Here is a 13,465-nt window from a genome sequence, read left to right on the forward strand (position 1 = left end):
GATGATTGTTATTGTAGAGGCAGAGGATTACGACATTGTGGTAATACCATCAGAGATTTTCTTCTCATCATCATATTGGCGCTGATTTTATCTCTCAACCTCTATCGACCATCATCAGACATCAACTCGAAACGCAAAATTGTCCGAATTGATTCCATTTTTTTTCTTTCGTTAGCTAATCCATTCAAGATACTTTCTCCTTTCACATGTCCTTTTTTTTTTTGAATTCCATCATACGTGATCCAAATATTTTTTTCGCATGAAAAACAAAAATTTGTTGTTCATAAATATTTGAAATTTACGAAGAAAAATATTTTTTTTATTTGGGTATGCAATAAAAATCAATAAACCCGAAAAAAAAATTTAGATGGCGTCAATTGAATTACCTTTTTTTCTCCTGTTGAACGTATTTTCAAATATTTGTCGCGGTAGAATTGCATAAATTTCAATTTTGGTACAAATGAGAGGAAAGTAAATAGAAGAAGTTCATCAAAGAAACTAAAATTTTAATTTGATCGCATCCTGTTGATTCTTTGAATGAATTAAAGCGAGAACAAAGTCTTTTGTGTGCGAAAAACAAAGAATTAGACAAACAGCAATATCGTCGCATCCCAGGTGAATGTACTTGCGTCTGTAAATAAAAAGAGGTAAAGGAACGTAAATAATAAGAAATTATTTCTTTGACTTGTGTATTTACTTCGTTTTTCGTACGATGTAAAAAATTGTAATCTCGCAAAATGTCTCGAGGCTAAAAATTTTCGCGAAATATGAAAATTAAGTAGTTTAGTTACCAAGTTACTAAAAATTTGCATTGGGGCAAAATTTCATGATGAGTTTTGGGATGAATTTTTGCCCCATTTTACATTCTAAAATTTTGACCCAATGCACATTATGAAAATTTTTCCAATGCTCAATATGAAATTTTGCCCCATTTTACATTCTAAAATTTTGACCCAATGCACATTATGAAAATTTTCCCAATGCTCAATATGAAATTTTGCCCCATTGTACATTCTAAAATTTTGACCCAATGCACATTATGAAAAATTTTCCCAATGCGCATTTTGACCCAATTCAGATTTTAAGATTTTGCCCCAATAAACAATCTTCAAGTTGTTATTTGATGTTTTGGCTTTCGAAACAAGAATTTTTTACAATTGTTATACTTACAAAGCTTCAACGTTGAAACACAGTCAATGGATCTACAAATTAAATTTCTGCAGGCGTTTCCTCTTTGTTAGTAATCGTATATTTCAAAGATGACGACGAAGAAATCGCAACAACTTTCGGGATGCGCAATATGCGGGGCTCCATGTTTTCGAGACGCATTAATCAAGTCAGCTGAGTAATAAATTTTCTTCGAGACATCGACCGACATTGAATCCTGTCTCGTTTAATAAAAGTAAGTAAATTTCACTCTATCCCGCTATTCCAGCGAAATCCAATTTCTAACAATTCAAACAATTCCCCCTTTTTATATTCGCAGAGTTTTTTTCGACAACAAAACAAGACAAATATTTATTGGGAACAAGAAAACTTGCAGTTGTTGCAAAGTTGCGACTGAAAAATGGTTCAGAGGCAAGCTAATATTGATTATACATCCTCTTCAATTTATGTTTGTCTCTGGCGCGTAAATATCTGGGACAACTGAAAAAAAATGTTGGATAACGACGAGTGTTAAGACGTTAAAATGACATTGCAGCCTGCGAACGTACTTTATATATCAAAACAGATTTACCACGATTTTACTTCGATTTAATAAATAGATAAATATGTACGGCGCTGTCTTCATCGCTGTTGTTGCTGATGATATAATAATATAATGGAAAGCCTCCTTTTCATGAGTTGTTGTTTATCATCGCTTGTTTGGTGCAGTCGACAACGACGACGACGGCGACGAAGCTAATTCCAGATGCACGGCACAAAACACATAATTTCGCTACAAGTAAGTTTCTCGTCAAATATAAAATATTAAATAAGAGACAAAGCTGCTTAATTCTGTTATTTTGCGATGCGATACATTTTTGCAGCGACGATGACGACGACGACGGTATAAGAAGGAACATTCTTAATAAAATATTTTTAATACTAATTGATGATATCACTTGTCTCGTACATCAGGAGGAAAAGTGAACGTCTTGCGTTACGTAAATGCAGGATGAATTTATAAATTGTGTCGTACAAAAGGAAGGAATGTACCGTCATGAGGGGTGACTTGGAGGTAAGTTTTAAAAATTTTAATGGTAAGTATTCACATCACCCGATATCAGAATTTCATTGAAAAATAAATGGCATGAGATTTTTTGATGGTTTTGTGTTAGTTAAGCCTAAAATAGTCCAAAAAATCTAAATTTAAAATTCTATAACGAACTTCAGTGTTTCTATGCATTTGGGTATATTCAAGTACCTCTTTGACATACCCAATCTCACTAAAAATGCATAGAAACTCTGAAGTTCGTTTTAGAAATTTAAATTTAAGTTTTTTGGACTACTTTAGGCTTAATTAACACAAAACCATCAAAAAATCTCATGCCATTTATTTTTCGATGAAATGTTGAAATCGGGTGATGTGTATTTGAATTAACTTTGAAATTAATTTCAAATTTTTTTTTAGTGAAATGAATTCAACAAAGAGATCAAATAAGAAATTCTAGATAAAGGTCATGTTAAGAACGGATCATCAAAAGAGCCTTTATAGCTTAAAGAAAATCAAAGATATTGATGAGAATGTTTGGAAAGATGTTGGAAGGTATACTCATTCCAAGCAAATGCTGAATTGATCGAAAAGCGAATTCCACAAATGCGAAAATCGAAGGAAGATATGATTTTTTCACTAAAAAAAATTTGGCTTTAAGTTTGACCTATGAATTTTTTAAAATATCATCAACAGTGAGCAAGAGGAACTGAATATAAGACAAAAAAAGTCTCAATGGCAGAAATAAAAATTTTAGTGAAACAATTTTAAATTTTTACTCAAGTACTGACTTACAAAATGTTAAATGATGAAGATAATGTCTCAAAACATCGAAATAAATTTAACAAAAAGTTTTCACCAATTCAAAAATATCGAAAAAAACCCTTGTTTTTTGTAAAAATAAAAAGTGTTAGACTTTTCAAACGTTTGAAGGTTCAACGTAGAGGCTTGAAATCCAATTGAAAAGTGTTATCGAAACAGATCAACTACGGGACTATCATAACTCCAAAAATAAGCTTTACCATACATAAGTGTTTGTGCTGAGGCAAAAATATCAAGCTTCTACTGTCTTACGAAACATTGAAATTTTAGTTGTATCAAACTATTGTACTTCATCTACCTGCAGAGTAATAACAAATTATTCAAAGACAATCCAAAAACTATATCAAAGAAAATTTTAAAAAAATCTCTCACTTAAAATTTTATAAAAATATTTTCTTGTGAAATATTTTTCTTTTAAGAACAATTTTTATAACTTAAAGTAAATTCTAAAATTCATAAGAAAAAAAATTGATAATTTTGAAATTACCTTCTGCTAATTCAATTAAATGTTCAAACTATTAAAGTCACCCCATTTGAAGGTTCTCCATTCCCAACATTAACTAAGGCAGAATCTTGTCGGTATTGATTTAACTTAATCTAATAGATGATACATTGTTATTCTCTCTATTCTATTCTGTTCTGCATGTATTTTGTCGTCGTCGTCGTCGTCGTCCTTTTCCGTATAAGAAAAGATATGGAAGATACAAGCGTGTGACTATAACTAACGATGAATGTCTGCATAAGAAATATTTTTATGCATGATAAGATTATTTTATGTACTCATGCATTTACGATCCGTATCCTTTCTTTTTTTCCATCCTTTTGTACACAGACCAAGTTCTGAGATGAAAAATGGTAGAAAACGAAGAAGGAGAAGAAGAAAAGGGATCGAAAAGTAAATTAATCTAATTAAAAATTACACTAATTAAAATACTTTGTCTTTTTCCTTGTACGAACGTTACGTGTTCGGAGCCAAGCTGGCTGGATTATCTTGTAGATATAGAGACTTATTTAGCGTGTGATGGAGGAGTTTGTTTGACAATTTTATTCCTTTTTTCACGTTTCGTTGCACATTTTCTCCGTTTTATTTTGAGAAATATTATCATAATTTCTGTACCTCTCGTTGGTAAATGGCTCAAAAGTAACCGGGCGTCACAGTAGACTAAACACAAAACTAAACGACTGGAAATTGTTGACCATAAACCATAAAAAGTCATTCATCCACACGCTGTCTCCCACACACAATGTTTACAATCGACGACGACAAACGCCTCCAGCAAAAATTATTGCATTTTGCAAACATTTTTCATGTTTTTGTGCAAGTACAAAAAAAATGTTTCGCTGCCGAAAGAACTAAAATAAAACATCAAACATAGGTGCATGATTTATGTTATTGTCACAGTCTGGCATAAATATACACTTCATGGAAATTGCATAATAATTCATAATAATGTGCGTGAGAAAACAAATTTTTGTCTGAGGGCGTACGAGAGAAGCCATGGCAGACAGGAAAAAAAAGTTTATTTTATGTTGTCGGTTGTAAATTCACCCCGTTCGTTGCTTTGCTGCTGTCTGAATGTCGCATTTTAACTCCAACGCAGGCGAAATCGTGTGAGAAAAATTTGTTTTAAAAAGTTTAAATAAATAAATAAATTTTCGCTCACATTTTGAGGTGAAAGTTGTTGAATGTTGACTGAAAGGAGTGATGAAAAATAATTGAAAAAAAAGTGAGACGATGATTTGTCTAAAAATTTTGATTTGTTTCTCGGAATTTTGACAGAAAAAATTCAATCTTGTCATTCAGTTAAGGCATCTTTTTTCGTTACGTTTTTTACGCATTGTGAAGAAAAAATTAAAAAAAACTTCTTAGAGAACAAATTGAAAAAAAAATTCAGAAAAAAATTAATTAAAAAATTGAAAAATTATTTTAAAAAAATAAAAAAAAATTAAATAATTTAAAAAAAAATAATTATAAATTAAATAATCAATTAAAAAATAATAAAAACGAAAATAAAATTTAAGAATCAATTTAAAAAAAAAATTAATTTAAATAAAATTAAATTTACAAAAAAAATAAATTTAAATTAAATTAAAAAAAATTTAAAATTTAATTAATTTTTTTTTTTTTTATTTTAAAAAATTAATTTAAAAATTATTTTTTTTTCTTAAATAATTTTTAAATTAATTTTTTGTGATTTTGATTTAATTGATTAAAAATGTTGATCCTTGAAAAAATAAAAAAATTAATTTAAAAAATTAATTTAAAAAAAAATAATAAAAAAAAATAAATTATTGAAACTGAATTAAAAAAAAAAATTAAATAAAAATAAAAAAAAATTAAATTTGAATAAAAAAAAATTAAAAATAAATTAATTTTTTTTATCATTTTAAAATTTTTGAGCTTTAAAAAATTTTATTAAAATTAAATGAAAATTAAAAAAAAAATAAAATTTCATAACAATTTTGCATCAAAAAGTCCTTTAAGCTCTTTACTTTCCATTAATATCTGAAACAAAAAAAAATATTAAACTTACCTTAAAATTCCCTCTTCGCCGATGATACGTCGTCCCACAAAACGTTACATTTCTCAAAACATTTTATTACTTCAAATTGCTGTCAGATGTTTCGCAATTTTATTTTTCTTCCTTTCCTTTTACTTTACTTTCATTTTTTTTGACATGATATTCGTCTTGCTCTCTGTTTCTCATTCTCTGAAGTACATCTCTCAAGCTTTGACAAACAAAAAAAAAATACAAGACAGAGCAATATTGCGAGACAGTTTAAGTTTGATAGACACGAAAGGAGACAAGATTGTCGAGATTATTCAAATTAGAAAAGTCGTCATTCATCGTCGGCGGCTCTTTCCTTTTTGCTGAAAAATTAAAACGTGTTTCGGAATTGGGTCAAAAGTTGGACAATAAAAAATGAAAAAAATGGAGATGCCTGGTCACGTACTAAAAACTTTATTTTTTGTTTTTTTAAGATCGTAGATTTCAATTTTTGTAAGATTTTCAGGACTCATGGAGCGAACAAGTGATAAAATGTGGTTAGTTATGCTTCTTGCTGTGTTGCTCTGAAAAAAATTGTGCAACTATGGAAGGATAGAACGATGATCCTCTTGAGAACGAGAAAAATATAATGCCTACTTTGCTTTCAAGGGCTTCTGTTTATTTCTCTGTTGTTATGATACTATTTAATGCTAATGTAAAAGTAATGTTAAATTTTGTGCTCGAACGTATGTTTCGAAGAATAAACGTGTGTGTGTGAAAAACGAACGAGGAAAAAGTTGCTAATTTTATAATAAATTTAATTGGATTTCTGTCAAGTGTAATTCCTTCTTTACTCAAATAATACTCGGCTCGTTTCTCTCCTTTTTTCGCCAGCTGATGTTCCGTTGATTGCATAAGTAGATTGTGATGTTGGAGGTGAAAGGGTTTGTCTTGAGGGAAGAAAATGATGAAAAGTGGAAAATTGTCAGAAGAAAGGAATGGAACTCGTGCGTTTAATAATTTTTCAAAGCAGGAAGTAAAATCTAACAAAATTTGTAACGAATTAACTCAAATTTTTCTTTGAGGAATAACTGAATGAATTCTTTTAAATTACCCGTTGGAGCTCTCAGAAGGTTTTTGTACTGAAAAAAATCAAAAAAGTACGGAAAAAAGCATGAAAAATTGAAAATTTGTTGTGTTGACTTGATTGCATACCATAAGGGGCAAAAATTTAATTTTATAATTTTTTTTTTCAATTTTTTTAAAAAAAAAAATACAAATTCTTATCTATTTTTTTAAATTATTCACTAATTCTTATTTAAATTTAAAAAAAAAATAATTTTTTAAGAATTTTTTAAAATTTTTTTTACAAAATAAAATTAAAAAAATTTAAAAAAAAAATTGTAAAATAAAAAAAATGTTTTTAAATTTTATAAATTGTAAAATCTTTAAATTTTTCTGAATAAAAAAAAATTAAAAGTGAAAAATTTTAAAAGTTTATGTTGACTTGATTGCATACCACAAGGGGCAAAAAATTATTTTTTTTAAATTATTTTTTTTAATTGATTATAAAAAATTAAATTAATTGTAAATTATTCGTTTCAGCTCATAGAAGGTTCATAGATAAAAAAAAAATGCGAAAAGTATGTGAAAATTCATGAAAAATCTCAAAAATAGAATGTAAGATTTATTGCATATCCTCAAGGGGCAATAATTTAATTTTTTATCAATTTTCGACTTTTAAGAATTTTTTTATATTTTTTTTTTAATTTTGATTTTCATTTAAATTAATATAAATTTTTGTCTTACTTTGATTTTTTTTTCTAATTAAAAAAACCTCAAACCTCAATTTTTCATCAAAAAAAAAAAAATGTCAAGAAAAAATCAGTTCATTAAATTTCCATGAAGGTTACTTTCTTGTAATTTTTGACTCATTTCCTGAATAATATAAATAATAAATTTAAGCCAGATGACTAATCATCATCATCATCATCTCTCCGTCGTCAGATCTCATCTCATCTCATGAATTATGCGGATTTCTTTCGATATAATTTATCTGTGAGCCAAAAAACATACAAAAAATACTGTCTAGCTTTATTCATAAATAAAGTCAAACTTTGTCTAATAACCTTCATGTTGAAAAATATTTACTGTGCGAGTCAAACGACACAACACACAACAAGAAAGGCGCACGCGAGAGAAGGAGAAAAAATCTTTTGTAATAAATTTTAATAATAATAATCATTGCCATCATTTCTCCTTGTTTATTAAAAGTAAAGGAAATATTAACGACCCCCTGTAGGATATGTTTGAATAAAATTTCTAAATAAATCTCCATCCGCGTTGTTCGCCGCTATGCCGCTGCTGTTGCCAAGTTGGTTAGGCAACCAAGCAGCAGGAATGTCGTTTGTCGCTCGTTATATTTATTTACTTTAGTTTTATTTTTTTTTTGTGAAAAAAAGTTATGAGAAGAATTTCAGGAATTTTTTTGAAAAAAAATATTTGACGACTTCGGCAGGACTCGAACCTGCAACCTCTTGATCCGTAGTCAAGCATTCTATCCAATTGAACTACGAAGCCAAGTTATGCGTAGATAGTTGGGTGTGAATCACGAAATTTTTGGCGTGAGTGTGACGAGATTTATTTTTGGCCATTACGAGTGTCTGTCAGGTGATAAGCGAAACCAAACAGAGAGTGAGAGTGAATGTGAGAGAAAGTGTGAGTTTTATAAATAACTTTTTCCCGTGAGAGTTGAAAATTTATGTTTGACGTAGATTTTTTGACCTGACATGACTTTGAAGCAAATATTTACTTCTTCTTTAATTTTATTTTATTTATTTTTATTTTCAAAGAAAAAAAATTATCTTTGCAAAATAAAAAAAATAAAATGAACGAAAAAATAAATTAATTATTTTATGTTTCATATTTGATTTAGAAAATTTAATTTGAAAAATAATAAATTATTTTTAATTTTTTTTTTTTTTTTAATAAATTTTTTTAAAAATTTAATAAATAATTAATTGTTTTAAAAATCTAAAAATATTTATAAAAAATAATAAAATAAATTAAAAAAATAATTAAATAAAATTTAATAATTATTTAAAATTTCATGAAAAATTAAAATAAGTTTTTTAATAAAATAATTAAAATTTATTTTTAATTTAATTAAATTGACATAAAAAAATAATTTATTTAAAATTTATTTTAATTAAAAAATAAATAAATCAAAAATAATTAAATTAAATTTGATTAAAAAACTAAAAAATTAATTGTTTAAAAAATCTAAAAATAATTTTAAAAAATAAATAAATAAAAATCCAAAATAATTGAATAAAAAAATTAAATTAAATTATTTAAAATTTTGGGTTAACAAAGAAAAAAAAATTATAAAAAAATTTAAAAAAAAATATTTTTAATTCAATTAAATTATTTAATTATTTTGATTCCATAAAAAATTTAATGAAAAAAATTTTTTTTTAATTTAATTTTTTTTTTATAAAAATATAAATTTACTTTTTTTTTACTAAAATTAACCTATTTTCTTTTAAAATATCACTCAAAACTATAATTTTTCTAACATTCTTGAAAATCTCATAAAATCACATCAAAAAGAACTCGCAAACACAGATAAAGTTCAATTTCTCGTTTCACGAAACTCAAGCTAAAAAAAAAATTTATTACTTTTGAAATTGCGCTACTTGCAAAAGCAACATTTCTCCATCAAAGCTCACATGTTTTTGTCTGTTTCTGTTTGTGAATTGACGTGTAACAAAACGAAGAAATTTCCTCCATGATTGAGAGCCCGGGAAAAACACGCAACTCACATCGAGAGAAAAAAATAAAAAAAAAATAAATCAGAAAAGGAAATGTGAATAATGAATGTCTTTCTCAAGGGTACTTGACAAACAAAACGTATAATAATAAATAAAAGTACGCACAAAGGAGACACAAGAGACGCAAACACACATCGCTCACAAACAATCAAAACAAGGTGATTTCTTTCCGTCAAAGTTTTTTTTTTACAAGATGAAATCCCGATAATGACGAGTTGTCATGATTGTTCTGACGACGACGACAAAATGAGTCTGTAACAATAGTTCCTTGATGACATCTGGGATTGACGATATTTTCACTTGAACTTAACTCAAAAGTCATTCATTTTTTGTGGCTTGATGTTTTCAATAAAAAAAAAATAGAGAAAAAAATATAAAAACTCGTACTCATCATCATCATTAACACGCCGCTGGATTATGAGGTTAAAATTCCATCAACGCTCGTTCGTTCGTTCATTCGCATCCACAAGAATTTATCATTCAGCGATATGTGTCAGAGGCGTTAAACTGAAATAAAAAAAATTATAATTAAAAATAAAATTAAATATATATTAAAAATAATTTAAATTAAAAAAAATCAAAATTATTTGAAAAAAAATTTTAAATAATTATTTTTTTTAATTTTTACAAAAATTTTTTCAAAAAAAAAAATTTTAAAAAAAATAAAATAAAAAAAATGAAATTTGTAATTTTTAATTTTTTTTTTAATTTTAATTTTAAAAAATAAAAATTTAATAAATAAAAAAATAAATTTAAAATTTTTGGTTATTGAAAATAATTTAAAAATTTATTTATTAATTTATGATTAAAAAGATTAATTAAATTAAAATAAATAATTTTTGGTTTTTGAAAATAATAAAAAAAAAATAATTTAATAATTTAATTTAAAAAATTAATAATTTTTAATAAAAAAAATTAAAATTTAATTTAAATTATTTAAAAATATTTTTTTTAAATTTAAATTTATTAAATAAATAAAATTAAATTATAATTTTAGAAAAACTCACAAAAATTAGATTTAATTTAATATTTGTTTAAATTGATAAAAAAAAATTAATTAATTTAATTTTTAATAATTCAATTTAAAAATTCTAAAAATTAATAATAATTTAATTTAAGTTTAATAATAAATTAAAATAAATTAATTTAATTTCTAATTTAATTAAATTTAAAAAAAAAATTTAAATATTTTTTTTAAATTTTAAATTAATTAATTTAATTTAATTTTAATAAATTAAATTTAATTAAATTTTAATTAATTTTATTTATTAAATTGAATTTTTAAGTATTTATTAATTATTTTAATTTTTATTTTTAAATTAAAATTTTCTAACCTCTATTTTTTTATTTTATTTTTTTTAGCAAAATAATTCCTTTGACAACTCATCGAATCATCAATCCGCCTCTGAAAACCTACCAACCGACATACAACAGAAGAAAGAACGCGTGACATTCGTAATTTATTGCAATTTTGTGGATTATAATAGAGAAATATTACATGGTGACATGAACCCATTTTAATATACAGGCCATTTAATAATTTTTGTAATCGTTTCACGGCGCTGCAAAACTTTTCCATCGCTTTTCCATGCGAAAAATGACAAAAAAGGGAAATTTTCAACGCACCGTTTGAATGTTTCAATAACACAAGTCGACAACGATGACGAGACCCACATCAATGTTGTGTGTTGTTACTGCCGCCTCGCTTAATCTATAAATTGTAACAACAACAACAACAATAACATTATTATTAATACTAAACGCGGGTGACAGGTACCTTACGACGCACGTGAGTGACTTGACTTTTGAAAAGGGTTAAATGGCACGATTATGAGCGTCAACAATTCGCAACGGGTGTTTTTTCTTTCAACGAAATTGTCCTTCTAATTGCTTCTTTTTCCAAATATTTACTCGGAAAATTTTCTGATTTTTTTTTTTTTTTGCTTTAATGAAAAAAATGTCAATTTTTATGTCGTGTGACGCGGTGTCGATGACATCAACGAGAGGAGAGGGAGAAAGATAGGCACGGAGCCAAGTATCATCAATCGTTGCACATAATGAAAAATTATGATGCAATAAAGCTAACAATACGGATTAAAAGATCATGATGGTTAATAATAAATAAATGAAATGAAATGAAAGTTGAGAAGGGTTTTTTGCGCTCGTTACTGCTTTTTTGTTCTGAAGTGTGAGAAAAAAAAAGAGATTGGAAAAATAAAGTCAATTTAGAGATTTATGAGGAGGATATTGGCGTTTTGTTGGATGGTAATATTGGTTAAAATACTGAAAATTGGAAAAAAATATATTAAGGTAAAAATTTTTGAAGTTTTTTTTTTACTTTTTGACCTAAACTATTAAAATTCAATTTAAAAAATTAATTTTTTAATTTTTTTTATATATATTTTAAAATATTTAATATTTAATAATTATTTTTTTAAAATTATTTTTTTTTTTATTTTTAATTTATTTTAATTTTTTTATTTTATTTTTTTTTATTTTTTTTTTTTTTTTTAAATATTTATTAATTGATTTTTTTTAAATATTTATTAATTAATTTTTTAAATTAAATTAAAAATTTAAAAATTTTTTTCTCTTTAAAGTTAATTAAAATATTAAAAATTATTTTTTTTTAAAAATATTAAAAATATTTTAATATTTTTTAAAATTTTTAATTTAATTATTTATTTATTTTCAAATTTTTTTAATTAAAATCAATTATTTATATTAAAAGATTTGTGTAAAAAATTATTTTAATAATTTAATAATATTTTTAAAAATTTTTGAGTTAAAAATAAAAATTTAAAAAAAAATTTTTTTTAATTAAATTAAATATTTTTTTAAAAATAAGATTAAATAAAATTAAATTAAAATAAAAAAAAATAATTTTAAACATCTTTTTCAATTTTTAAAATTTTAATAAATTCAATTAAAGGAAAAATTAAATTAATTAATTTTATTTTATTTTTTTTATTTTCTTGATAAATAATTTATTTTATTAATAAATTTTAAATTATTAAGATTTATTCTCAAAAAATTATTTTCCTTTTTTTTTGTAAATATTTTTATTTTTATTTTAATTTAATATTTTATGATGGAATTTTTTTTATATTTAGACAAAAAAAAAATCAAGAAAATTAATCAAACCATGATAAAAATCGCTTAATGAGCTAAAAAGACAACAAAAGCTGTCCTTGTAACATAACAATCATCATCATCAATAAAATCTTCTGATTTCATAACAAGACTATCAATTTTTGTCATCTTTCCTCTTTCATACTTCTTAATCTCCCGTTTCTCAGAAAAGTCACGAATCAAGATTTAACTTTTTTACCTTTCCACTTTTTTTCGTCTGCGCTAAACGACAAGCATGCAGTTTCTTTTTTTGCTTCTTTTCTCCCATCCAGCAGCGTCAGAAGCCCATTCAACTGCTGTTATTTGGATTTAAAAGTACATTTTCCGTCCTACGTTCGAGATATTTTACAAACAGACAAGAACTCGTTCCTTTTTTTGCACAAAAAAAAATGCTTATTACATTCTCTTCCTCGTTCGCTGCGTTTTCATACATTTCAAAGGCAATAATATTCCAAACTCTGCTTCAGACATTATTATTATTATTTTTATTAGAATCAAGTCGACGTCATATTTTTCTGTTTCTAAACCTTTTTTCGCCATACGGGAGTAAAGTACCTTCTAACTACGTCGAGATAAAGATAAGAAAAGAATGGAAGCGGCAAAACATTTTTATGACACGACACATGCACTCGCTTTCATGCAGCGAACTCCAAGCTAGTTATTACTATTGTGCATGTGTGTGTGTGTGTTCAGTCATTTGGTTACATTTTATTATACGTAAGAGGTGTCATAAAAATATAATATGGAGAAAGAGCTGAAAAAAAAGATACAAGTCTCTTGCATTATTATTTGTGTTAGAAATAAAGTTCACAATCATGTAACTTGCACGGGCGCAATGACAACGAAGGTGCATGGAATAACAAAGGTTTTCAGTCGTTCTACTCGTTTTTCTATTGGATTCTGACATTTTTTGATGAAAACTGGGATTTGGAACGTTTTGAAGTCGATTGGTTATGAAAAAGAGTAAAAATGAGAATGAGGAGTACGAAAAAGAG

The 13,465-nt window shown here is 25.5% G+C and overlaps 1 non-coding gene across 1 annotated transcript; it reads right to left on the reverse strand.

Moving 5' to 3' along the window:
* Window positions 1-8,011: 8,011 nt before the first annotated feature.
* Trnar-acg (transfer RNA arginine (anticodon ACG)) lies at window positions 8,012-8,085 on the reverse strand. Its single transcript has one exon. It is a non-coding gene; the product is annotated as a tRNA-Arg (tRNA).
* Window positions 8,086-13,465: the final 5,380 nt, after the last annotated feature.

This window comes from Culicoides brevitarsis, chromosome 2, assembly GCF_036172545.1.
Source record: "Culicoides brevitarsis isolate CSIRO-B50_1 chromosome 2, AGI_CSIRO_Cbre_v1, whole genome shotgun sequence".
Taxonomy (NCBI): domain Eukaryota; kingdom Metazoa; phylum Arthropoda; class Insecta; order Diptera; family Ceratopogonidae; genus Culicoides; species Culicoides brevitarsis.